Source organism: Drosophila ficusphila, unplaced genomic scaffold (genome assembly GCF_018152265.1).
Source record: "Drosophila ficusphila isolate 14025-0441.05 unplaced genomic scaffold, ASM1815226v1 contig_414, whole genome shotgun sequence".
In the NCBI taxonomy this organism is placed as follows: domain Eukaryota; kingdom Metazoa; phylum Arthropoda; class Insecta; order Diptera; family Drosophilidae; genus Drosophila; species Drosophila ficusphila.
Window position 1 is genome coordinate 20,292,160 of NW_025064328.1, and position 25,520 is coordinate 20,317,679.

The 25,520-nt window shown below is 49.5% G+C and overlaps 1 protein-coding gene across 3 annotated transcripts in view; it reads right to left on the reverse strand.

The window, feature by feature from the left end:
- The window catches only part of LOC108099994 (lachesin), a 56,331-nt gene that overhangs the window by 19,324 nt on the left and 11,487 nt on the right, over positions 1-25,520 (reverse strand). For all 3 annotated transcript variants that reach the window (XM_017203693.2, XM_017203690.2, XM_017203691.2), the window contains exon 2: positions 10,403-10,432. The gene's annotated coding sequence lies outside the window, so the exon portion shown is untranslated. The remainder of the gene's footprint in view (positions 1-10,402; positions 10,433-25,520) is intronic.

Consider the following 25,520-nt stretch of genomic DNA (forward strand, 5'->3'; position numbering starts at 1 on the left):
TTACACGCTTGCAGAGGGTATTATAATTTCAGTCAGATGATTTCAACGCAGAAGGAGACACCTCAGACCACATAAAATATAGGTACATATTATTGATTAGCATTACGATCTGAATCGAAGTCCGTCTTCTGTCTGTCTGTTTCTATGTAAACTAGTCTCTCAGTTTAAAAGCTATCCTGCTGATACTTTACCTGCTAATACTTTACATGCATAAACATTGGCAAAAAAAATTAAAACGTGATTGTTTTTTATCCCACAAGCATGATTTTTAGAACATACAGTTTTTTAACTACTATGCCATATATTATATATGTATCATATATGTTAGCTGCCATAGGATAAAATTATAACAGCGTTGTTTTTCATCAGAAAAGCTTGATTTTTTGATATAGAGTTTTCCAAAGAATCTTGAATTTCGAATTAAATTTCAATAAAATCGGACGACTATATAAAATAGCTGTCAATCGTCGAAAATATAGAAACTTAATGGAAAAATCGACTTAGCTTCGATGCTGATAAACCTCTTTGTATTTGGTTCGACATTTTTGATGGCTACAAAGGTATATAAGCTAGCTTTTTTGTATTTTTATTTTTTGACCACTTATTTAAAGAGCAAGCTTGTACACTTATTTCTGGTTGACAAGTCCTTGCGCATCAGAGAAGCTGGCAATCCATTTCATACTGTCTTCGGACTGTCGTCTTAGATAAGCTCAAACTTAGGATTATCCAGTTGGGCGGCCCCCAGTCCATCATCAGAGCTAGAACTCAGGACTCAGTTTCCATTTCGCACAAAATGATCCGGTTCCACAATCTTGGTGCCAGTTTTATGCAAATTGTCGCCTTTCCATATTTCATAAATGCATGAAATTAATTTCAGCCGAAGCCCTGCCTCTTGCACAACCAACTGAGAGTGGGTGTAGCTGTGTACACACGTATGCCTTTTGATTGATTGTTCTCACTTTGCGGTAACAGCGTTGGGCACATTCGGTCCCCTCCCCTCAACTCCTCCACCCAGGACTATGCTGAGCGTGAGAAATGCATTTGAATTTACAATGTGTCAGCCCGAGCACCATTAATATGCCTTTCTTCGGGGACCTAGGAGGTGGGCGGTGGGCGGTTGGAGGGGGAAGGCCGGCCGGCTCGGAGCCTTTGTGCTAATCGCTCGGCCCTGCCACATTTATGACGGGCCGGCCGAAAGTTTGGCAGTGCATAAATATTTTCACCCGCCAACACCTCCAGGCCTGATAATAACGGCTTGAATTTACGATAAATGCTTTCCAGGCCGGATTTCTTTCGTTCGCTCTGTCTTTATTTCGGCTGCGGTTTGTTTTCGCTGTTCGTTCCGGCCATTCAGAGCGCTTTCAAGGACGGCACGCAGGCATAATGCGAACCGGTTGCCATTAAAAAGGGTCCTCCCAGGGTGCGGATCAGGACCCGGCTGGCACAAAGGTTGTCCGGCCGCAAATGCCTCTCCTTCGCATTCGATTAAGCGGCGGAAGTCCGCGGCCGCCAGTTGTCCGCTGCCCGGAGCTGGTCTCTGGCCATTGCGTGGTGGACATCATTGCCGCCATTAAGCTCTAATGACCGTAATAAATAATAATTTATTTCACCTGCAGGCCACCCAGCTTGCCCGCCCGCTCCTGCATGCGGATTTGAATTTGATGGCTTCGGGTGTTTGCCTTCGCCTGGAGTGGCACTAAAAACAAAGGGCTTTTGTTGCATACGCAATATTAATTGTTTTCCTTGGCCCGCTGGATTCTCCTGGCAGGGATTTAAGTGGCATTTTATGGCCACCACCAGGGCTGAATTGGCGCTGCTTACTCAGGAGGGCTTCCTGCTGGCCGAACGGCAATTTTGAGCACACAAACTTTTGGGGCTGCCTAATGCATGCTTATTAAAATTGTGTGTCATTAGATTGGACGGCCAATTGGCTAGGGCAAATGTGTGTGCAGGGGCCCCGGGAAACCGCACGCCTGACTTAACCCGGAGGACCTTTGCACCTGCCTTTGGCAAGTTAAATTTGATGGCCTTCGGCGGGCTCAAATCATTTAATGAGCCGTGCTATCGGTCCGGAGCACTTAGTTGCTCGTGGTGCGAAATCAATAATGCGGGCTGTCAAGGCCTGCGGGTTGCGATGGTGTGGCCAGAAGTGTCGACAACTGGATGGGAAGCCAGAATTTAATTAATTTCGGACGGGCTCATCCCCAAGGAAATGCACCAGCATCGAACGAGCGGCGACGTCACAAAATTCGAGGAAGCCGTTCGGTTCGAACTGTTTACCCCGGAGCCCGCAGAGCCGAGATGTGGCTGGAAATAAAATCAATAGACGACAACGTCCTCGACAACGGCAGCATATGCTGCAGCGCGGCACAATAAACATGGGCGTGAAAACCACAAAATTTTATGCAAACTCATAAAATGATTTTTACAGCTAAGCAACGAACAAAAAATAAGACCCATTGTGGCGGGGCTGCTGCCAGCATAGACAACCAAAGCCGCCCATGGATGGCCACATAAAACTGCCGGCAAAAAGTGCAGTAAAACATGGGGCCCCAACGTGTTTGGTTTTGGGTTTTGTGCGGCTCGGGGCGCCAAAGCCGCTCCAGCGTCAATATTTTTCCTAAGGCGATTTCGCCGAGTTCGCCAACAACCGCAGAACACCCAACGGATTTTTATACACAATTGTTTGTTTGTGTTGTACGTACTACGTATTGCAAAAACCGATCAGGGCGAATGGATGGGGTGGGGTGGGGTCGGAGTGAGAATCGGAATCGGCACAAAATATGGAGGCCAATTCGGTGGCGACCAATATAAACTGCAAGCAAATGGTAAGCCGGGTCTCGACCGCCTACCAGTGTGCCTCGAATAATAGAAATCGGAGTGGAGCGGCCACGCCCTACCCCGAAATCTCGGCCGCTGTGCGTGTGTGTGTGCGGCTTGGCCAGCTTTTGGTTGACCCCGGAGGATTTGGCGCATCAGCCGGACAGTCATGACTATTGAACTAATATCCAGGCCGGCGGGGGAGGACTCGGATTTGCAGGGTTGCAGCCAACTGCTCCCCCAGCGCCACAAAATCAAGAAGTTTACGACGGACATTTCTCGGCTCTGAGCGTGTGCAAAAGACGCTCGGTATTTGCCCGATCTGCATCGGCCAGAATGCAGGCTAATTGGCTGCGCTGGGTGCCCTTGTGAGGCCCTGTCCAGCCAAATGGCCCGGGTGCCTCCAGGTGGGTTGGCAAACAGGGGGCGTTCGAGTCGGCCTTTTGAGGCGGCAAGACGGAGACCGTCAAAGCCGGATGGGGGTGCACATCAAATACAACTGCCACATATGAGGGCCACCGCGGTTGCGATGCCCACACCCACTTACCGACAGCTGTTGCCTTTCGCCGGAGATGTCATTAAATTTTCGGCTCGAGTGTTTATGCAGAACTTCAAAGCTAAGCGAAAACAATGCGAGCGAAGTGCAAAATATTTACATATTATTGATTGGCTGCCGAGGAGCACAGCCCCTCTGTGTATGAAGCCCTTCCAGTCGAGCGGAGGGCTCGAGCTCAACCAGAAGGGCGGAGACATTGCGTATACGACGCGTGCGACGCAATTCCCTTGGTGGCCATATGCCCGGAATAGGATTGGCAGGCCACCCAGGAAGGGGAAGGGGCAGGGGGGGGAAGCAGCCAGGATGGCACACATGTGGCCGGGGGAAGGGAAAATTAAGCAAATCCCAGCTAAGCAATTCCTGCGAACATGCAAGCATTTATGAGCAAGGGGGACTTGTTCGACGCTGCAAGTGGGGTTCATTAAACTTGTGCTTGGTATGTTCTCTCCCCCTTCCCCCTTCCCTCGCACCAGCATAGTTGTGCAGCTTGTGCAGCCAGCACCAAACATTTCGATTACCCTCACCTGCAACCCCTCGCTGTCCAGCAGCCGGCTTTTTCTAGAACGACCTCGAGTGCTTCTCTGTCGAATCGGAACTGGTCCCGTTTTATCTGTATACTCGTACTTATAATTATGCCCGGCAATCGGAGGGCGAGCAAGGGGAGAGGTCAGAGGTCAGAGGGGGGCCCTCCGCCGAGGCATACGTGCTCATGCAATTGGCATGCTGATGAGCCGCCCGCCCGCGCCGCAACTCTCTTTTCGTTTTCAGTCGCAAAGTCATTACAAATGCAACATGGCCAAGTTGAGCTTTGCTTAGCCGCGAGGGCTGGAATGCGGGGGCGCACCAAAAACAGGGCAGAATTATTATGTTTCTGCTCGTCACTGCCGCAACATTATTCTCTTCAGTTAATTGCGACTGGGATCGGAGTCTGGGTAGAGACAAGCCCAGCACTAAAGGGAGCCGGAGCTGCGAGCTGGGGACGGCACAAAGAAAGAGTTCCATTTAAAAAATAATGAGTTTTCCGGCTGGCACGCCAGCAAACAGCAAACGGGCTAAAATGGGCCCCGGATTGGGAAGAAGTCGAGTCACACTACATGCACAGAGCAAAAAATTAACTTTGCCCTTAATTATAAAGCTGACAAAACGAAGGGCGAACTCTCGAATCGCGCCGGGCTAATGGGAGATGAAGGGACTTCTTATCCGGGCAATCCTTTAGGGCTTCGAATGATAGTCGCCTCTACAGTCAGCTCCGGGGGGCCGGAATCAAGATAAAGTTCGGGTCAACGACAACCACAGCTTCGACCAAGGTCCCTGCTTCTCTGGGCATTGAATATTTTAATTAATTACCAGACGCCATTGCGAGTCTTGAGCAAAGTAAAGACGCGCCGGGCTCAGAGGCGCACAATTATTCAAATGCAAATGCAAATGAAAGTGAGAGGCGGAAAATGAGTTGTCCTGCTTGCAGAACACTGCCCCACTTAATTCCCCTGAACCTATCGTAAATAATGGCTGATAACGCTCGAAGTGGAGGTCGTGAAATATTTCCGAGGGCGAAAAACGCCGTTTGACACTTAAACTGTGCGCAGCACTGGAAACTGCCAAAATCATCACTAGTCGGCTCAGTCCGTCGCCGAAAAGGATACGGATGGCCTTCGGAAGGATGTCCCCTGCCCCTCGCCAGTCCTCATTATCAGGATTGAGCTCTTGTTTAGGGGCACGTTAAAACGGAAATGGGTTTCCGGTATTATCTCCACCTCCTTTTATGATCTTTTAAATGTAATTGCCCCACATTATGCAGATGTACGCCGAATATGTATGCTGTAGTTATTTGCTTCCCATAAATACTGGCGGGTAATAAATGAATTGCCATTTTATTTGCAGTCGCTCTGCAAGCGACTTTGTGTGTGTGTGTGTTCGTGTGTGTGTGTGGACTCGTGTGGGCTTGTTTCCCTTCTAACGCGCTTTGGCATGTGCATGTGTGTGTTGGTTTGAGAGGGCATTTGTAAAATTTATCTTTTGTGCATCGTAAATCTTTCTGCCTTTTCAGCATTTCCGTAAAATTTATTTCCTTATTAAAACTTTTCCCCTTTTTATTTGATTTAATTCGGAATCGGGCCAGACCCTCCACTGTGCTAGGTAAAGGCAAGCGCAAACGCAAACGCAAACTTAACGTAAGCCGCACAAAATGTGATCTATGTAACGACTGTTTGGCTCTTATTTGTGGCATTCAGGCGAAAAGGAGCTGGGCTAGTCGTGCATCCAGGACGAAGTCTACCCCTTGGCCAAAGTCAAATAGTTTTTCGGAAAGAATTCAACTTTATCGTGCGTTTCCTGGGAAATTAACATGCCGCTGCGCCCCTCCCCGCATCCCAGTGTGTCCTAACTAGCTCGTCTGCTTCGACCGGCAGGTCCTTGGCCCGCCCCCCCGGCTGTAAAAAATACCATCTGTTTGCCTGTGCGGGTCTCTGTGTGTGCTTTCGGCTCAACACTAAACTTTTATTTTAGATTAAGTCAATTTGCCCAACAGCACACCCACCCAGTTCCCCCACACAACACACAACACACATGTCGACGTGCGGATGTGGGACTTGGGAAAGTATTTTTCATTTGCTCGGCTGCCCTTTTTATTAACAACAACCCCGCTCCGAAGCCATTCGGGCGGAGCATCAAACTATGCACGTAACCGGGCTCCGATCAGCGCTCCCCTCGTTAAACTCCTGCGTGTCGATTGTCTGTTTTCGTTTTGAGTTGGCCCATTATTACGTATACGCAACGTGGTCTCCACGGTGTAATCGACAAAGTTAAATTTCGCACTTTCGCCGGAAACTTCACGGCCCAGGCCTGATTTTCGATTCATTCGTTCGGCCGCATTTTATCCTTCCTTTGCGCCAGAGACTCGTTTCGGGCAGCGGGCTTAAAGCACGCCATAAATTATGTCGGAGGCTGTCTGTACAGTGAGCTCTCGCCCAGCCGAACGGCCGGGCTGCGGAACAGCGCAGCAGCGGAGCAGAGCAGCCCTTTCCGTTGCCTGATTGCCTGATTTATCCACTGTCTTTAGGCTAAAGACTTTATTGGAAAAGTTTGATTGGAGTTTTCACTACTCAAGCTGTCGCTCCAGCTCTGCGGTTGGTCTGATTGCTTTATTTCGCGGAAGGAACTAGCGGAGCGGGCGGCAAAGTAAGTCGTGATTGACGTCAGCTCACTGGGCCCATAAATCATACATGTGCACGCCAATAAGGCACAATTTTGAAGTGTTTAAACATTAATGGGCCTCCGCACAACCGTAGTCAATCAATACTTAATAAGCGTTCGCGAAAAAAGTGGTCGTCAAAAATGTATGGGCGTGCACAGCATGTATCCCTCGAGATGGACGGATTCGGTTTGTTGGACGGCGACAAACTGCCAAAATGATATTGATATTGTATCCTGACGAGTTTTAAATCAAAAATTTAGGGCATACCAATCGAGGTGGGGTCATTACCAGCGCCCAATTGGATAATTTAATACTTTGTCAACAAATCCATGCAGTTAAACTGATATAAATGTAATGGCCTGGCAGTTGGCTTTAAGCATTTCATTTCATGCCAGTCAATAAGTGCAGTTAAAGTTGGATTTGTGCCCCTATGAACTCACGCGTACAGAAGGAATCGGTTTATTAAAAGCACTTCTGTCAGACGTCGTTATCAAATTCGCAATAAAATAAGTACAACATTAAGAGGCGCAGACTGGTCGTAAGCTCCTTGCACTCTCGGTCCTACATTGTTTAATTTATTATCTCGTGCATAAATCAAGTTTAATTATGACCCTCCCCGCCTGCTCTTTCTCCTACTAAAAAGTACATAAAACGTTAAATACCTGCAGAGTTGTTTTAAAAGTCAGCGCCCCGTGAGAGGGCAGCTTTAATTACAGCAACAAATCCAGTTGCTCGCGGCGAGCCAACAACCTGGCAAGATTTTTAACTCGGCCGCAGATATCAACGCGTCTGGCATATGCAGTTGAATATTTCATACCGCCCAGTGCCCCCTTTCTCAAGGTCACAGCCATAGGGGCCTGGCATTTCGGCTTCCTCTGCGGTTATCCTGCGAGGGGCGGGCAAGGGCTTGTTACGGCCCTTGTTTTGTCTTAGCCCTGTTTGTTTATGGCCTTTTGTTGCTAATGATTTCCGGCCGACGCCCAAGTGCTTGGCTCATCCCCGTGTGTGTGCGTGCTCGAAAGTGTGTGGTGGAGATTTCGGCCCGCCGTGCGGTTTCATACGAGACTCGAAAATTGCCTTTTATAATATTTAATACTCCGTGCTGCCGGCTGTTTGTCCTGGCAGATAATTTTTGGCAAAACCCGGCTAGATTTTCCTAATTTCATTTTATAGCTTTCACAATGTGTTTATACTCGGCACTAGCAAAACGAATGGGAATATTGTATTTGGATGTAATACGGCAGCAGTAGGAGAAAACTAATACGTTTTGATGTTTGTGTAAATATTGACCATATGAATTTCTACTTCTAATCCTTTTATCTTTTATTCTAAAAGCTGGCTCCTCGTTTTTTTATATTTTATCTTGGTTTGTAAAAAAAATACAATATTTATTAAATTGCTTCAGTATTAATTTTCGAATTCCCAAACATTAGTTAAGCGAGATAACGACCAATTTTAAAAAATAAAACGATAAAACTTGTGTAAGCCCTTGCAGCTGTGCGATGTGGTCATTTTTATATTTCGTTTAGAATATTCGTAAGCGCTTACAGCAGTTTATTTTATTGCGATTCAAAAAAATAGAAGAAAATATGTTTCGCCTATGTTCATTGTTTTTGTTATCAGAATAATGCAATATTGATGTTACTAGATTAGTTGAGCTTCTGTGATCGTTGGTAATAAAAAGGAAATCTATTTTAATAGATATTTAATGCTTTTGGCCTGCATTAAATGTAGATTAAATGTCAACTTTTAACTCCAACTTTCAACACATTTATGCCTTGGAAGGCAAAAAGCATTGAAATGCCAGCACAGCAGAGTTGGTATTTTTCCCTGTTCTTTAAACATTCAGTTACCCTTACCAAATATTCCCTTTACCTGAGCAATAGGTATGGAATAGTCGAAGCATTTGTTTCTCTAAAAGGCTATAGCCCTTCTTAATATAACTTTATGTGTCCGAGAAGAAGGCGCCAACTGTATCTTTGTGGCATTGGCACAACAGCCTCTTTTAAACGACAGGAAGGCATTAAATGGGCGCAGTTGGCAAAGATAGAGGAAAATGTTTCCCGAACAGGTTTTAATATGCAATTAATGTGTTCTGCACTCACTAATGATGCGACAATGGCGGCAGGCTCGTTTATTTGATTTAATAAACAATCCGGAAGGGCATAAATCATACCTCTCCGGCCTCACGGCCAATGCAAATAAATCATCGCGGGAGGAGGACCGTCAGGAAAGTGTTTGGACACCGGGGCCCCAGGCACGCTCAAACGCCTTCCGTGAGCCCCACTACTGGCCAGATCCTTGTTCCTCGGCTCCTTCGAGTGGCTCTGTTTCTGATTGAAGTCCTCGAAGTAGTTGGCGTCTGCCTTTGTTCGCCGCTGGCACAAGTTGACATCTTGGCACATGGGCTGCCGGGCATTAATGCCAACCACGCCAGCGCCTCAAGATTTATCGCAGTGCCCCCCGGCTTCCTCGTCGGGCGAGAAAGTTATTATTGCCACATCTGCTGCCCAGAACCTATCAATACCAAATTGCAGTCGCTTAAAATATGCTTAAAGTTCCCGGAGCAACAAAGGAAGCCGAGTATTTGACAGCTTGATTGTGCGCAAGCCCCCGCCCGAAAGTCGAACCAAATTAGGGTTTCTGAGCTGGCCGGAGAACCGGCTAATGTCCTCTCATTAGGAGCCAGCTCGTTTTTTTTTTTTTTTTTTTGACTATTGGGTACGGTGTCTCCCGCTTTTGTTTTTCAAATAAATTTAAAAACAAAACGGAACCAGAACCTGAAACGGAGACCGCCGTAGAGGCTCCGCGTTCCGACGCACAGTGTGCAGCCATGCGTATAATTAATCTGTTGGCATTAATTGCGGCAAGGGCTGCAAACCGCATTGCCAGCGAAAACAGAGCCGAACAGAAGAGTAAGGAAAGCCTGGAATTATTTTAACGCTCAGCCCGGCGAGATAAACTAAAGCGGGCACTTCCCTGCGCTTAAATGTCATTCGAAGTCAGTCAGGCGTGGCAGCCAAATATAAATCTGCCGCCTTCCAGTGGGCCAGGCGTCGTGCTGAGCATTGAGGGATCTACGAAGTGGGTCAGGGGTCGAGATCGGGGAGTGAGCAATGGGTGGTGAGGATTGGGGACTGGGGAGTGGGGCTTATTCAAGCCGGCGAGGGAAGTCGATTGGGCCAGCCAAATGCGCTTTAAATGCCGCTTAAACTGGTCCGGAACAGATGAGCTGACGCTCCAGATACGGAACTTGGACGAGTGGCCGCCTGCCGGTCTATCCTGCTGACGTAATTAATTGCTGACCAAGTTGGGCTCTCGCCAACACATTTTCACCTGGCCAGCGCAAGGCAGGCCCCCGGCATGAGCACAGTGAGGGGGGAAGAGTTGGGTGGCAACGAGTGCACAATTTATAAAAGTCAACACTTGAACACGTTCCAGCCTTTCAGGGAAGAGAGCACCGACTCAAGCTCAAGCCAGGTCACTTCATTTTATTATCAAACGTATTTCTGCACGTAATTGTTTTGACGTCACATTGCAAATTGTCCTTTTGGCCGTTGCCGTGCTGGCCTCTTGCTGTACTGTGACCTCAACCGGCGCTATCGGCTTGTTGAACTAGTTCATTAACCAAAAGTATCGCAATTAATTTCCACGTGTCAGACCAGCTCTGCATCCCCGCTCCCCTCTGCCCGCCCACCGGAATGTGCATGATACGGATATGGCCTTCGGACACGCTGCGAACACCTGGCGTATGCGCAACGCGACGACAATTAGTCTGGGTCGCAAATCGATCCAGTAATCAATCTCGGTCTGGCTCTTTCTCATTTACTTACCAGCCAATCAACGCGCCTGTCTGTCGCCACCTAAAACAAAAACAGAAAAATATCCGAATTAGTGAGTGAATACAGCGGGCGACGAGTTCAAGCAAACTCGAGCGTCGTTTAAGGATTATTCAGTTCGAAGTGCAGGCCCCGGGCGCCGAATTCGAGTTAATAGCCTCATGTTTTCGTCGTCTATTGTGTCTGCCAGCTGGGCCTGCAGCCCAAGTGCCACACACACGAAATCCCATCGCAAGGCAACCCAGTTCGATGGAACGATGTGCGCATATCAGTCCTGCACAGACACACACTTCCGTCCCCCAGCGACACAGAGCGAGCTCCGCTGATTGCCGCCTGCTGAGTCAGGCTTGTCAGCCCCGGCGTCAGCAATTTGCGTGCTATTGACATTAGAGCACGGAGGGGGAACGGGAACCCGACTCCGTCTCCGTCTCCGAATTCGAGTCCGAGTCCGACTCCGGTGCGGGCTGATCGAGAACGCAATCGGAGCCGGAGTCTGTGCCGGGCCTTTGTCGTGGCTTAAGTGCAATCAATGCGGCCTCGGGCGGAGGGGTTCTCCGTCAGCATCGTCATCGCTTGTCAAAGTCCGATGGAATCAATGCCTCGTCATCGGACCACGGAAATCCTCTAATCTGCGTATCAACAAGCAAAGTGGACTCGGAGTCTCGCACAGCGGAGACACTCCGCGGAGCTGTTTCAATTAATTATTGCAATCGTTCTGGCGCAAATGAAATAAATTAATTATGCTCGCTTCGCCAGTCCTACGCACGGGAACCTAAAGCAACAAGGCCTTAGGCAAATAATTAAAAAAGGACACGCTGGCCCAATCCGAAAAAGTAATTATTTGACTCCGTCGACCCCGCTTCCCTTGGACCCCGGCTCACATCCTCCGTCTGCGTTGGCGGCTGGGGCAAAAAAGTTTTGCAGCGAATTAAAATTAATGAAAATAAATTTTCAGAATTGTTTTCAACCCCTTTTCGGCGGGCAGGGACCGGCGAAGTTGACTCTCGAAAATGATTTGAGTGTAATAAAGCAAGGCAAGCCAAAGCAAAGAATGAGCAGAGCGAAAGGACGAAGGGTCCTGGCGCGACCATCGGACCCATCACAGCCGTCACTCCAGCGAGCAACCCGTGGGGCCCAGGCACATAAAAGCACTTAAGATATTTAGTTCTTGTTCCCAATCTTGTATTTGAGGTCATTCCGGGGGTCGCGGCCTCCTTTCCCTCGCCCGGTGCCTTTGTTCGGCCGATCAGAAATCTCGCAAATGCCTTTGACTTTGCTGTGGCTTTGGTGTCCCCTTCTTCCCCAGCTGGGAGCCCAAGTCCCCTCCGTCCTATGCTAATCTACGAGCCGATTTGGGATGGCATCAAACTAATTAAATATTCGATTAGCGAAAGGGTCGGAGCGCTGGGCTCCTCGACGCGAACGCACTGACAAATTAATGTCGATTAATATGCCCTCGCAGCGCGTTTCATTATGCAGGTTGCGCGCTTGGCAGAGATACAGCCACCGCTTCGCATCCGAATCGCACTCCTCCCACCACCACCACTACCACCTCTACCAGTCACAATCCCAACCCCCATCCCTATCCCTATCTCAATCCCAATTCCAATCCCAATCCGGTTCGCTTTTCTCGCGCTTCGCGTTGCATACACTTTTAATGCGGCCACGGGCAAGTGCGCGCTGCCATTTGTTTATTTAATTAATCTCATTAAACGACGGCTACTTTGAGCTACAGCTTTTGCGGGCTTAGGCTGTCCATATGCTGCCGGCCCTCCCCCTACCTCTTCCCCTCCACCGCCGCCCACCCTCGGCGCCCACGGGCTCGCACACACATGCATAATTAATGGGCGGCTTGGCGGCTTCATCTGATTATGAGCATATTGGGCTTTGTTTTGGCCATATTGTGCTCGCAACTGGAAACCCGGACGCCTTTGGCCATGTTTGAAAAGATTTCGTGTTATCCCTTTTAAGCCGCCTCGACTGACATTTAAAACGCCTAATTAGCCGCCGAACCGCCCGCCGCCCGATCCCGTCTCTGCTCCTAATAAAATTATTGAGGCATGTCTGTCATGCATCCGAGAATCCATGTACGGCCATTCAACCGCCCGGCATCCACACTCCGGCCCGAAATGACCGCTTATTATAGCCAGCTGCAGACAAATTTAATTTATTCAAAATGAGGCACATTGTGAGCTGGTGTGTCCTTGCCGAAACTTCGAGTGGTCAACGGCTGGATCCTTAATGTCCCCGATTCAGGCCAGGCTCCTCGTCGCTCTTCGCTCCCCGCTCCGTGGCCCAAGCCCGCCCGTATCCGTGGCAGTGTCCGTATCCATGGCAATATTCATGCATGAGCACACCTTGGAGAAGAGTGTTATTTAAAAAGGAGCGGCATATCCTTGACCACTGAAAGTGGCCCAGCAGCACGGGCAATTTCATTTGAATTGTGAACGAGCCCCTTTTCATGCCAGCGATTATTTTATTGTTATTTATGTGGCCCGCAAGAGGTCAGCCGGGGAGATATGTTGGGCTCCGTAAACAAGTGCACTTCCTGCCCAGTAGCGGTACCTAATCCCCTCGAGGTTATTGAACTTTACGAGCTCGGATTACACGCCCCAACCAAACGAGAGGGACCCGGCTGGGAAACGGGAGTGGGGTAGGGATCCTTGGCGATTTATGTGCCTATGTGTGACTGACAAGTTTATGCTTTCGCCTTTCTCGGACTCATAAATTTTCACCAATTCCGGGAGATTTAAAAATGAGTGCCCCTGAACTGCGATATAAATTCGAGGCTCCGTGACCGGGTGCTCCGGCCACTACCCGCACTGAGTTATGAGCTCACGGGTCTCCTTGGCCGGGTTTATTGAAACGTGAGGCAAATTAGAACACGAGTCCGCCCCGGATCGGTCTATTTATAGCCCCATGTTCAGCTTGGCTTAGCTGGTGTGAGGACGCCTTTGAATTCGGCCATAATGGAATTATGCACACTCGGCCGCATCGCGGCATACAGCTCGACTTCCACTATTTGACTATCTGCAGATGTTCCGCTCCTCCTGTTTATTTTTGGGGCACAAACAATGCGCGCTGTTTTCCCGGGCCCCGGCCTTAAATCAATTAATGTGTGTGCTCGAGGAGGCTCCTGGGATGTAAGTCGAATCGGAGCGACTCTCTCTTTGAGTTGCGCTTAAAACTTTCTGTTTATCTAAACAGGCAGACGGCCGGAAAAACCTCGTTCTGTGCAGGGCGAGAGCAGCCCAAGTGGCGGGGTTTTTTGCTGGGCAAACTCCGCTCCACTTTGCTTTACTTTGCCGCACTTTGCTTAACCCAAACTGGCTCTCCGCTTTGGCCCCGTTGGCTCTGCAAAAAGCCTTTCAGCGCCGGCCTTTAAAGCGTCGGAATTGAATTTGGCGAGCATGTTGTTTTAGCGCTTCCTCCATGCACTTCGCCAGCATTTATCGCAGCCGCCAAGGATGCTACTGCTGCTGTTGCTGCTGCCTGCTCATTGTGTCGGAATGACCAATTTTTGTGATTCTCAACTCAGTTAACGGCGAGAGTAGCGACCTGCCACGGACGGGCAGGCAATGCTGACCCGTCCCTGATTGCCTGTACTTTTGTAGCAGTTCAGCAGCTGGCGGCTGCACTTCTCCAATCGCAACCAACTCGACAGAGGCTGCTCCGCGCCTCCTAGGGCGCCGGCACCATTAGCTCGGAAATTTATCTACATGCACTTGACAGGTGGCCAGTGGCCGGGGGCAGTAGCTCGGCTTGATTTAGTTGGGGCGGGCGGGCTGCCACATTAAATTGGTCCGCCACTTGATGTGGCAGCACACGAACATCGGACTTTGGACACTGGACACTGGACGTTGGATTTCGGAGCTCGGACGAAGGATGCTCACGGCAATTGTGCTGCTGTGCGGTCTGCTAAGTGCTCGCTGCCAAATTGGCTTAAATTCAATAAGTTAATGGCAGCCCCTGCCGCTCAGTACGGCTGACAGCTGAAAGCTGTCGACGCTGCTCGTTGCACACAATTTCATTTTGCATGCGGCGAGTGTTTATTTTTGGCAACTGCCATCAGCCCTGATTACATTAGGCATTAGACCGGGGACCTCTGGGTGGTGAAACCGGGTGGTTCTTCGTCGGTTGCCGCAATAACTCGGTGGCTCATCCTGCTGGCCAAACAAGAAATCACGAAAATGGTTTCACTTCATTTGCCACAATCGCCGGCAAGTAGAATCGACTTCCAATGCCATTTGTCCCTGTCAGCTCACAGTTTACGATTGACAAACGATGTGCGGCAAGTGGCCGCCGTTTGCTGGCAAGGGAAAGCAATTGGGAGTGCGCAACAGTCGGGCCACACAATAATAATTATATGTACGGCGGACTCACGAGATCCGCTGCTGGGAAACTGCTGGGAAATGAGCGGAAGCGAAAGCGAAAGCAGGGAAAGGGAGGGGGCACCGGCAGACAAACCCTTTTAAGATGTCAGACTGCATTTTTGTCGGGCCGCTCGCCCCTAACGAATGCTGACGTCGACAAGGACACTGATTCGAGGAGGCAATCGGCAGGCCGACATACCCTACGTGGCAAGCGCCGCCGTGCTCGCTTGTTTTCATACTCAATTAGCCTTGACAGTGATTAATACTGACCGTAATTTCATTAAATCGCCTTTTGATACGACCTTCCACCGCAATCGACAGCGGGAATGGTCCCAGGGCAGCTCGGCCCGTGAAATAACTTCGTTACTACTTGGGGCCTTTTCCCACTCAGTGAAAGCATGTAGGCTCGGACGTGGGTGGCTGGGGTGCCCAACCATCTCTCCATCTCTCCATCTCAAGAGGTCACCACGAGTTCGACCGAGCACAACCCTAAATCTTTATAAATGATGTGGCTTAATTGTTTTCGCCCGGGCATCGCCTGGCTACATTTAATACTGCAAAACAAACAAGATTAGCGTAACCAAACTCAGGTCAACGAAGTTTTCTCTAACAAATTCGTGTTATTTAAATCATTCAAGGATTAGCACAGCCTCGGTCACTTTAATTGTTTGGAGTACTTTGTATTGTACATATATATATTTTAAAGAAATAATATTAAGATTGGCTCTTCTAAAACGGTGGCATCTAACAGATAGACAACAATAAATTTGCCAAGCTACTTCCAGCTTCTGGCGTTAATGCAGGCAAGTAATTTCCACTAACAAGCTGGTTTCAAGAATCACATTACTTGGCATACCCTGAGTAATGTCCCGAAATACCCTGAGCTAGGGTATAGGACTCTAGGACTATTGCTCACCTTCCTCAGCTCGGAAGCTCGGAAGTGAGGTTGTTCCCCTAGTTCTCTCGACGGCAGTGCCTCATGTGTATTATAATAACGTCGACCTGCTGCATATTTGCTCTTGTTAGCTGTCAAAATAATTGACATAAAGTGGCATGTGTCTTCGGCGTTGTTATTTACGAGCCGTACACGCATAAGCGGGCACCGTAACAAAGGAGCCAGCCACGCCCACTACTATAAATAAACGGAAAGGTGCTGACGTGCCACGAGGAGGCAGAAGAGTCGACAATCTGGCTCCATTTCCCATGCCATCCCGGCGTGCCCAGAATTTATATATCCCGCAGAGGCGGAGGCCGGGCACTCGAAATGCTCCGCTCGCTCCCCGAGACTTGCATAATAAAGCCGAGCAGGACTAATTTATCAGATATTTGCGCAATTCCGATAAAATATACTTTAATTTCGTGCCTCAGTGGCGGGGGAAGAGGCCAAATCATCTGCCGCTTTGCCAACCCACCCACGTAAATGGCGCTCAAATATATTATTCACGGCCGACTGAAATATTTATTAATGAAATTGCTCGGCGCTGTTAAATATTTAGCTCCTGTGCATAAACAACTCTCGAATATGTCCAAGTATTTTTGACTGACAAGGCGGCAGTCGCCTCCACGCAGAGACCTTATCCTTTGCTCGCAATTCGCACAGTTCACTGTCATCGGCAATTTCGGGTTCATCAAAAATTAAGCAGGAGCTGCGAGCCCGAAGACGGCAAAATTCCTAACGCAAAGTTGGTTAATGGGCATAAATGTGGCAACAGACGCTGACAACGACTGAAGAATGAACTTTAATGCGGCACAGCACTCACTATGTGCGGAGCATGTGGATGCGAGTGGGCCAGCGATGCTTCCCGGCTCCGGCGGCTCCGTCTTTTAGTGCCTCCACTTCGCGGCTGCTTTAGGGCTTGCGAGCATTATTAATAAGTATGTGCGCGCTGCGTATACGTGACATTTACGGAAATTTGATTGAAAAATATCGAACATACTTTTCGACGCTTTCTCGGGTGGCATAACATTTCCATTTGATGCGAGGGAAAATGCGAGTTGATATGCCAATTTCTGCCCCGGAACCCGACAGAAGCGGAGGCCAAAAAGGCACGTAGTGCTTGTGTCGGGCTCCACCCGTGTTATGTCATATTTCACGGACCCGAACCAGGACCCGGTCCCGGACTTCTTTCCCCTGACTTCTCCCTCCACCAGCGATATGCGATATGCGAGTGCGTGTGTGAAATTACGTGTCTCCCGGAAAGGGTAAGTCGAGCCAGCCCCCCGGTCCACAGCTCCCTGTCCTCCCCTTAAACCTCCAGCCTCCAGCCACCTGCCACCTGCCCTTCAGCAGCCTCCTTCCGCCAACCACCATCCGCCAATCGCCAAACGGAGTGACTTTGCAGCGGTGCAGCCGCGCTGACAGCTCGCAGATTTCAGCAGTAGTTGACATTGATTCATCAAAAATTAATCGAATTCCCAGTCTGCGGGCCTGCGTCAAACTGTCAGGCGTCACGCAGGGCCAACTAGTCCGCCAGTCGCGCGCACGTTTCGCGCGTTGCGTTGCGTAATCCGCTTAAAACAACAACGCGTAATGGCGTCGATGGGCGGGCCGCCAGAAGCCGCCTGCCCTTTGTTGTCGTATTACTTTGAGGTCTCGGAACCCAGGGACCGCGAATAATCGGGCTGAGGAACGCGCCTAGACTCGGTTTGATTCCAGAGCCTGCGCCCACAGTCCATTCCATGGGCCATTAATTGCGCAGGACACAATCCTGCCGTTATATGTGTGGACGTCCGCGCTCCCTTTGTCGCTTGGCAAGTGACAGCTGGCAATGTGACAGCAGCCTTTATTTTATGCCAAGTTTAAGTGCGGCTTTGTAGTTTCGCTTTCATCAGCTCTGAACCTGGCCAGTTGCCAGTTGCCCCGGCCAACTGCATGACGGCCCAAGCCTGTGCAGCTGGGATCCCCGCCCTTCCAGCATTCATCTTTTTGATGCAATTTTCGCACATCGCTCTTTTAGAAGCTCTGCTAATCAGCCGCCGGTTTCCAAAGTAAAACCGAAATGTATTCGCCGCTGATGCGCTAAGCCGCGTTTCGAACATCGCTTAGGGAACACTGTAATAATTGAAACGGGCATTACCCCTTCAACAATTGTTCGACAGTTGCGGGCTTAGTGCCTCATTTGCGGAGCGCCGAGTGGCCAGCCAACGACTATCGTTCCCTTTTGCGGCCCACATGACGAATGAGTGTTGATGCCCGCACCTCGCCCAACATAAATCAGGCCAGGTGCGTTCCTCGCCCGCAAATGAGGTGTCCGGGTCAGATTTGCGGCATGCAAAACTTTCGGCTAGCTGCAAACCCCGGCTCGATCCTGCCCCGATAGCCAGCAGCCGTCCTTTGTGCGTGTCAATAAATGAAGCGTGATTGATTACGGGGTAAAGTTTTGGGAAAATTTTCATGTTTATGACAGCGTCGAGGGGAGCAGCCTGGAGTGGCCTTCGGTTGACCGGCTTCTGGACAGGTGTGCATTTGTTAGTGTTTATTGTTTGAACTTCGTGTATCTTTGTTCAGCTGGCCCACCCACCCGCTCGGCCCTGCCACTCCCCTTTATTTCGGCTGGGAAAATATTTTGTCAGCCATTTTTATGCAAATGAAATACATTTTGCATAAAAAGTCAAACATCAACAGAGATTTATGACTTGTTGAAACTTTAGCATAATTTCATAAATATTTAAACATTTTCATGTGCTGCTGCAGGAAGGAAACCAAAATTATGCACAAGTACGAGGACGCCGGCCAAGGAAAAAGGATGATTATGAGCAAATATTTGCGCTTATTATGCACAGCCCTCGGTCTTGCCCAAAATTGTAATGCTATCGAGTGGCCAGACGTGCTGCCGAGGGGAAGTACCCCAGCGGAAAGCATCTTTTTCGAAGCTTCGACTTTCTCCTCTGATACGTGCCACTCAACAAGCCAATCAACAGCGCAAATCGACGGGGAAGCCAACTGCCAGCTCGATTTGCACTTAGCGATCTGTGTTTTTATACTCGCTCATCTGGGCTAGCGATAAGTTCCAGCTAAAAGGGCTAAGAAAACTAATTATCAAAATTAGTATCCACTTCATTAGCTTTTTTCCGACTGATTGTTGTATTGTTTGAGTATTGTAAAAAAGTATTTCGTACGCCCCGTAATTAACCAGAATTCGCTACGATTTCAATTGATTTTTTGCACACCCAACAGTGCTCGAATAAATTCTTGTATATCGCAACCCGCCGTCTTGTCTTCAGATTTAACTGGTGAAATAGAAGCTAAAGTTGTGGAGAAACCGCTAGGTTGTATATGCATTACTACGGATTATGCCTAGGTGCTTTAATCTGGTATTCATAAACCAGCACCACCCGTCAGTTGGGTTAATTGGCCTTACTGTTACACATCTGCGATCCGTTGCTGCGAAATTGCCAGCAAAACACTGCTCAACACACGCTTACTTGTCCCCAAAGCGAGTTAATACTGCGCTTGCCATGCACCGAATTACAAGCTGTTCCAATTGTGGAGCAACTGGCACGGTGGCGCAACGGCTTTGAATACCCGCCGAGACCGGCTGGAGCAATGAGTGGGCCGGTGTTTTGTCAGACTGCCCGTGACAGTCGCGGGCACTTCAGTTATTGTGCGCACGGCTAATTACAGGACGGCAAACATGCGGCATTAGCAGCGGCATGCAATAATTCAATTGCACGGCGACGGGGAGAGCTACGGCGGCCTTTGCGCCGACATATTTGCATTGAGCCCGCATCAGGACACGCCATTCCGGAGGCCCACAAAAACAGGAGGCGACAAAGGAGGTGCTCGGGGGGGCCCCACCGCCGAGACGCGATAAGAGCCATGAAAGTTCGACGAAGCGGCCTGTGTTGCCCGCTTATCGCCTGCGTTTTATCGCTTCCAACGTTCAAGTTAATTTACTTCGCTGCTTTGATCTGGCAAAGGCCACCGCAACGAGTGGGTGTGCAGAGCAACTTTTCATATAAATTTCACGTTTTGAGCGACAAGATGCCAGGCCGGCGTCGGGGGATTTATCTGTCCGATAAATTGAGCAGTCTGCGATTCAAAATATTTTCGAAAACCTCTAAGCAAATTTGTGCGGGCCAAGCACTCTGCCGCCCTCCGCGCGGTGAGTGAGTGGGCAACATGGCAATAACAGGCGAGTGTTTACAAATAAGCAACCTCTAAGTGGGCGGGGTCGCGGGGCGCGTCTGCATGACAAGTGATTACACGGCTCCTGGCGCGGATGTGTGTTCTTTTCGCTTTTTCCTATTCGTTGATGTGGATATCAAGGTCCCTGGCAACAGGATAACAACTGCGCTGCCTCGCAAAGTTTCCGCAGCAACCGGGGAAGCCAAGTTCGCGTTCCATTACCGTCGGCACTGCAGGCGGCCAGAACAGCCGGTACAGTTACATCTGGCTTACGCTTAGTTTCGCCTAATTCAGCTCGGCGATTTCGCCACAGCAAGGGGAAGTTTTCGGTATTTAACGGAAAGCTGGCAGCTGACGGCTGGCGGTTTCAGCAAGATAAGCGGCAACAAAATAACAGCTAGTTTTTTTTTTGGCTGTACCTGTTTATTGTGGAGACTGATATAAATAAATGTATCTTATGGGGCACAATTCACTACTTTTTAAAAACGCGTAGCATACTTTTATGGGAAGTGTTAAAGAAACCAATTAATTAATACCAATCGCAATGTATTAGCAAGTTAAAATACGAAAAACTTAAGAAGTAAGGACGTGCGTGCAAAGGAAATCATCCGCTTTGTCCGCTGACAGAAAACAAACCCCGTCGAACTGCTATCAGATTCACACGTTCAGCTGTCATTGATTTATCCTACAAATGGTCAAAAATAAGGGTTTTGTCGCCGAAATCAGCACTTGAGTGCTGTGCGACTTGTACACTTCTTGCTTAATGGACTAGATAGAGCGCGGCCACACTTATTCAAAGACTGCTTTCGAGGAAGGGGTCCTAAGTTATTTCGCCATGTGCTCCTACCGATTTGGCAAAGCCTCCCCTTTTTCGCCTTCTTCCCTTCTTTGAGGAGAAAATTTTCTGCCTTGCGTCTCGAAATCGTTTGCACAGCTTAACGACATTGCTGCGAGCGTGAGAGTGTGGGTAGTTGGAGCTCTCTGGCATTGGCAGCCGATACTCCGCTCGCGCTTCAAACACACATAAGCAGCACCACCGCCTCCATTCCCCACCTCCCACCTCCCTCCGACATCCAAGCCCCGACAACGACCCCACCACCCCCCGCGCCCTTCGGCATTGCGCTTTGTTGAGATTTTATAGCCTGCATTTGTTTCACGCTCACTCGACGTCGACGGCATTGACACACATACAGTCGCGCAGAGAGCCAACATTTGCTCGGCACACAGCCGCACACACTCGCACACACCCGCCGATGCCCATACTTATGCATGAGTGTGTGCACTTTGCACATACATGCATGCAATTTACGAGGCGCTGTAAATGAAATTTTGTTTGTTCGTTTGTCGACATTTTGAACTTTCGCTTTGCCCCATTGTTGCAGCGATGCAGTTGCGCCGTGGCTGTTGTTGCCGCACTTCGTTTAGTTCGCAATCTTGTGCATAATAGTTGTTATGGCCAAAAAACCGTGCTAATGCAACTTTATGACTCCTGCAAACAGAAGTGAGAGCCCCGACCATTTCCAGTGAGAAAAAAAGTTGCAAGTGAACCTGTGGGTTAATGCTTCCTTTTAATTTTTATATACCTTTTGGCTTTATAGCTTTTAATACCAGGCAGATGGTTGAAAGCCACCGATCCTTAAAGTATATTATTTATAATTTATAAAACTATCAATTTTTAAGTCTTCAGTACAGATATCAGTCCTGGTTGCAGGAAAATTGGACATACTTTGTTGCCAAGGTAAACTGTATACACTTCGGATTGTCGAAATTATCCTTCCTGTTTTTGATTACTTTCCACAGGCGACTTCCCAACTCGGCTTTGAGGGTCCTTTTTATCGATGTCCCTTAAATACAACTTATGAAGAGGCGCACGCACACAGAAACACCTGCACACATATGTACTTACTTATGTTAATGTGTGCCAGCTACGGAGCGTTTCCGGTGCGCCTGTGGCAATTGGCAGGTGCCGTAACATTTTTAATGCCGCACTCGAGCGCAGCAGTCAAATATGACAATGTTCGCAGGCTCTTTGCCAGCGGTAGCGAAACGAAGTCATGAATAGATTTATTTATTGAACGTATCTTCCTGCTGTCAGCGAAACATCGAGCTGCTCAGGAAGTGGCGCTGAAAGCCGCGCCGCTTTAATTTATTGCTGCACGTCTTTGCACTCGCTTTAAGTGCCGCATCGGATGCCGCCCAGCGTGCCACATAATTGATGCCCCCAGCACGGCGGAACTGGTGGCAAGGCCGTCCGAGGTACTTCCAGCCCTCTCAACCGGGAGCGGTGAGGCGACTCAACCCGCTTGCTGCGCGCAGGGGCAGATTCAATTAGAGCCCCGGAGTCGCAGCTGCCAGCCGCTAGGCCTCGTCACTGTCAACCGCCAAATACATAGTTGATAAATTAGGCGGAGGCGGTGGAAAGCCATTAGCAGACGCGGTCCGAGGCCTACAGCAGGTCCGTCCAGGAATAAGAGGAGCCGGGAGAATTACCTGCTGCGAGCTGTATACCGTGTTAGCGGTGTTCGCCGAACGGCCAAGCTCGGCGGCAGCTAAAAAACAAACGCTGCCGAGCGGAACTGGCTCACGTGATTCGGACACACCGGAACAGCACAAATAATTATGGGAAACAGTCAGGAAAAGTCTCCGCAGTCGAGAGTTTTAATTCAACCGTTAAACGCACGATTTATTGTTTATTAATGTCCTGTCGAGTATGCAAATGAATTCCAGTTTGGGTGGCGACAAAATTGAAGCATCATAAAAAGCTCGCGAGCGAAACGGAACGGAACGGAACGAAACGAAAAGAAACGAAACCCGTTCCGCGAACAAAGGAAAGGTGCGTGCGCGTGCCGGAATGCCGGCGGTGTTGACATGCCCGTGAAGCATTGCCAAAACGGGACGAAGGCGGCCTGGCGGGCTGGCAGCCATCCCTACTCTCCTCCACTTCTTCAGGACCCGGAATCCCGGCACACGCACATAATTGACGTCGGTCCCAGCCCGCAAATTGATCAAAGGAATGCGTGGCAAAGCCAGCGGAAGGGGAAAAAGGGGGCGTGCATAGCCCGGCGCTCCTGTTGCTCAGCTTCGCAACTGCAAAGTGGGCCAATCGCCCGAAATTCCGTCTCCGTTCAAGAGGCGCCTTCAAGAGCCGCACGCGTGGCCAGGAAAATACCTGCGGCTGGCCTGGCCCGAATCAATTGAGCCTCACACATGCCGGCGAAATCAATGGCATAGAAATAATTTCCACCGCAGCTCGAGCGCGTAGTCGGGAAATTTCAAATCACAAAAAGACGTTCCGAAAGTCCAATATCCCAGTGGGGATGATGGGGGGTGAAAGGGGGGCGAAGAGCATCGGGGCTTTCTTGTTTGTGCCTGTGGCTATTTTTATTGAAAATTGTGGACTTTGCATGCGGTACAAGCAAAGGTGGAGCAGGACTGGAATTTAATTTCGGCCCGGCAATATTTCTACGAAGTTTCAGGTACCCGCTTCCGATGCCCGCACACTCCGGCTGGGGGCCTCCCAATATTTCAGCTGTCAAACTCTGGCAGACAAATAACCCGGCCCGAAATCAGGCTCTCTGGATCCCGAGCTGGACAAACCAGGTTCGAGTGCGACAGTCACGAATGTGGAAGCTCCATTAAGAATTAAAATCTGATTTTGTGAGAGAGCCGCTCGTAAGGCACACACTCAAACAGAAATCCAGATATGACTGCATTAAATTCAAGTCCGTTTAAATTTTTTATGACCGCAGAGTACTCTGCGTGATAGTACAAAAAATTTCATCGAAAACGAAATCCATAAATAATTCTTTATTGTTCGATTTTTTAGGCTCCGTCGACGGTCGAATCCGAACAAAATCCGAGCTTCGAAAAGTCGCAAAAAGCCTTTGCTGGCGCATCCAGTTTGGGCGATACCCTGGAAGTGGTTTCCGCAGCCGAGCGAAGACCGTTTTCAGCGCGGAGCTCCCAGTCGGTACTACCCTCTTTCGCCTGATTGCTGGGCGGGCAACAAACTGCTTAATAAGCACCGCAGCTGTCAACAGTTCGGTATCAATTTTGTTGCCGTTGACTCTTGGCTTGCTGTTTTTGGCTCTTTGTAATGCCCGACGCTCGGTGCGATGCCCACAAAACGTCGGTCATCAAAAGTTATTGCTCCGTGGTCGGGCGCTATCAATTTCTAGCTCACTGATCTCTCAGCCGGAAGTGCTTAGCGCAATTGACAAAATGGCGGACGCAATAAACCCGGTAATGGCGCCGGGCAAAGCGCAGCTGGAGCATCCCGCCCATTTCGGATTCGAGTCCAGGTACGAATTTATTTAGCGCTGCAGGCAGGCGGCAAATTAATTTTGAGGGCGCACCGCCTCGCAGCCTCTTCGTCAGTGGCGTGGAATGCCGTATCTCGATGTCAAGGGAGCTGCTGTTATTATCAACGCAGTTGGCGCCTTGTGCAAATTGAGTGTGGGCCGCCATCCACGCAGGCCGCCCGGTCGCCCGGTCGCCTTGGCCTCGTTTATGTGTCGCAAATTGCAGCTGCTGCCCAGCGTTTTGACAATAATCAAAACACAAACAGCAGCCCCTCTGCGACGGCTCAGCAGCCCAGCAGCCCAGCAAACCAGCAGCCCGAGGCTCTTGGCCCTCTCTCCGCCCCACACTAATTGCTTTCAATTTAATGAAAATTTTAATAGAAAAGCGCTTTGCAGGAGCAGTTGTCGCTCCTTGGGTCCTAAGCCGTCGCCATGGCGTGCATAGAGCACATAAAGGACCCGGCCAGCGGGTTGGAGACATCCCGAAAATTGCGCCAAAACAATTTGCACTTAATATTGTGCAGGGAATTTATTTGGCACACACGCACACCGCCCTGAAAGGCGGGACTTGATAATCAAAAGTTTGCAATTTCGGCATGTGAGCATGGCTTTCATTTAAGTTTTGTGTTTGCATTTGGCTCCGGAACTCTTGCGGGCTTGAGGCGGGCGGCAAACGAGATCTGCGCCGGAAGTTGAAGTTTCGTTGGCGTACCGGATTCCACCTACGTTCAGTTTGTGGCAGCACTGCCAGAGTGTCAGCCTGTCGATTCCAGAGCAGCCCTAGCCAGACGCCACTGGCCGCCTGCTGAGTCCGTTGCCGAGGGATTGGGAACAGTCGACTCGGATATCGGATATCTGATCCAGGATCTCCGCTGCTAATGAAGACACAACGGCGAGCCGGCACCTTCACGACCAGCTGCACATTCTTCGCCTGGGTAATGGTCTGCCGAAATTGTCAGCCATAATTCTTGCCTCGGCAGTTTGCGCATCGATGGAGCCAATAAACAATGATGAATCACTTATAAATTGTTGCCATATTTCGAGAGCCCACCTCGCGAAGTATTGGGCTTGGTTGGCCGTCGGAGCGGAGTGGAAATTGAAATTGATGACGTTGCTTCTGGCGGAGCTTTTGACTTGTCGTCCTTAAATGCTGCCGAGTAAGAACTCGGCCCGCCTTCCGCCTTCCGCCCCGCACTGTGGTTGTTTATTCACGAACATTAACAAAATAAATGACATGCAAATAAAAAGGCAAATGCGAACGCGAACGCAAAGCGACGTTGCTGCGAAAAAGTTTGAATAGACAAATTATT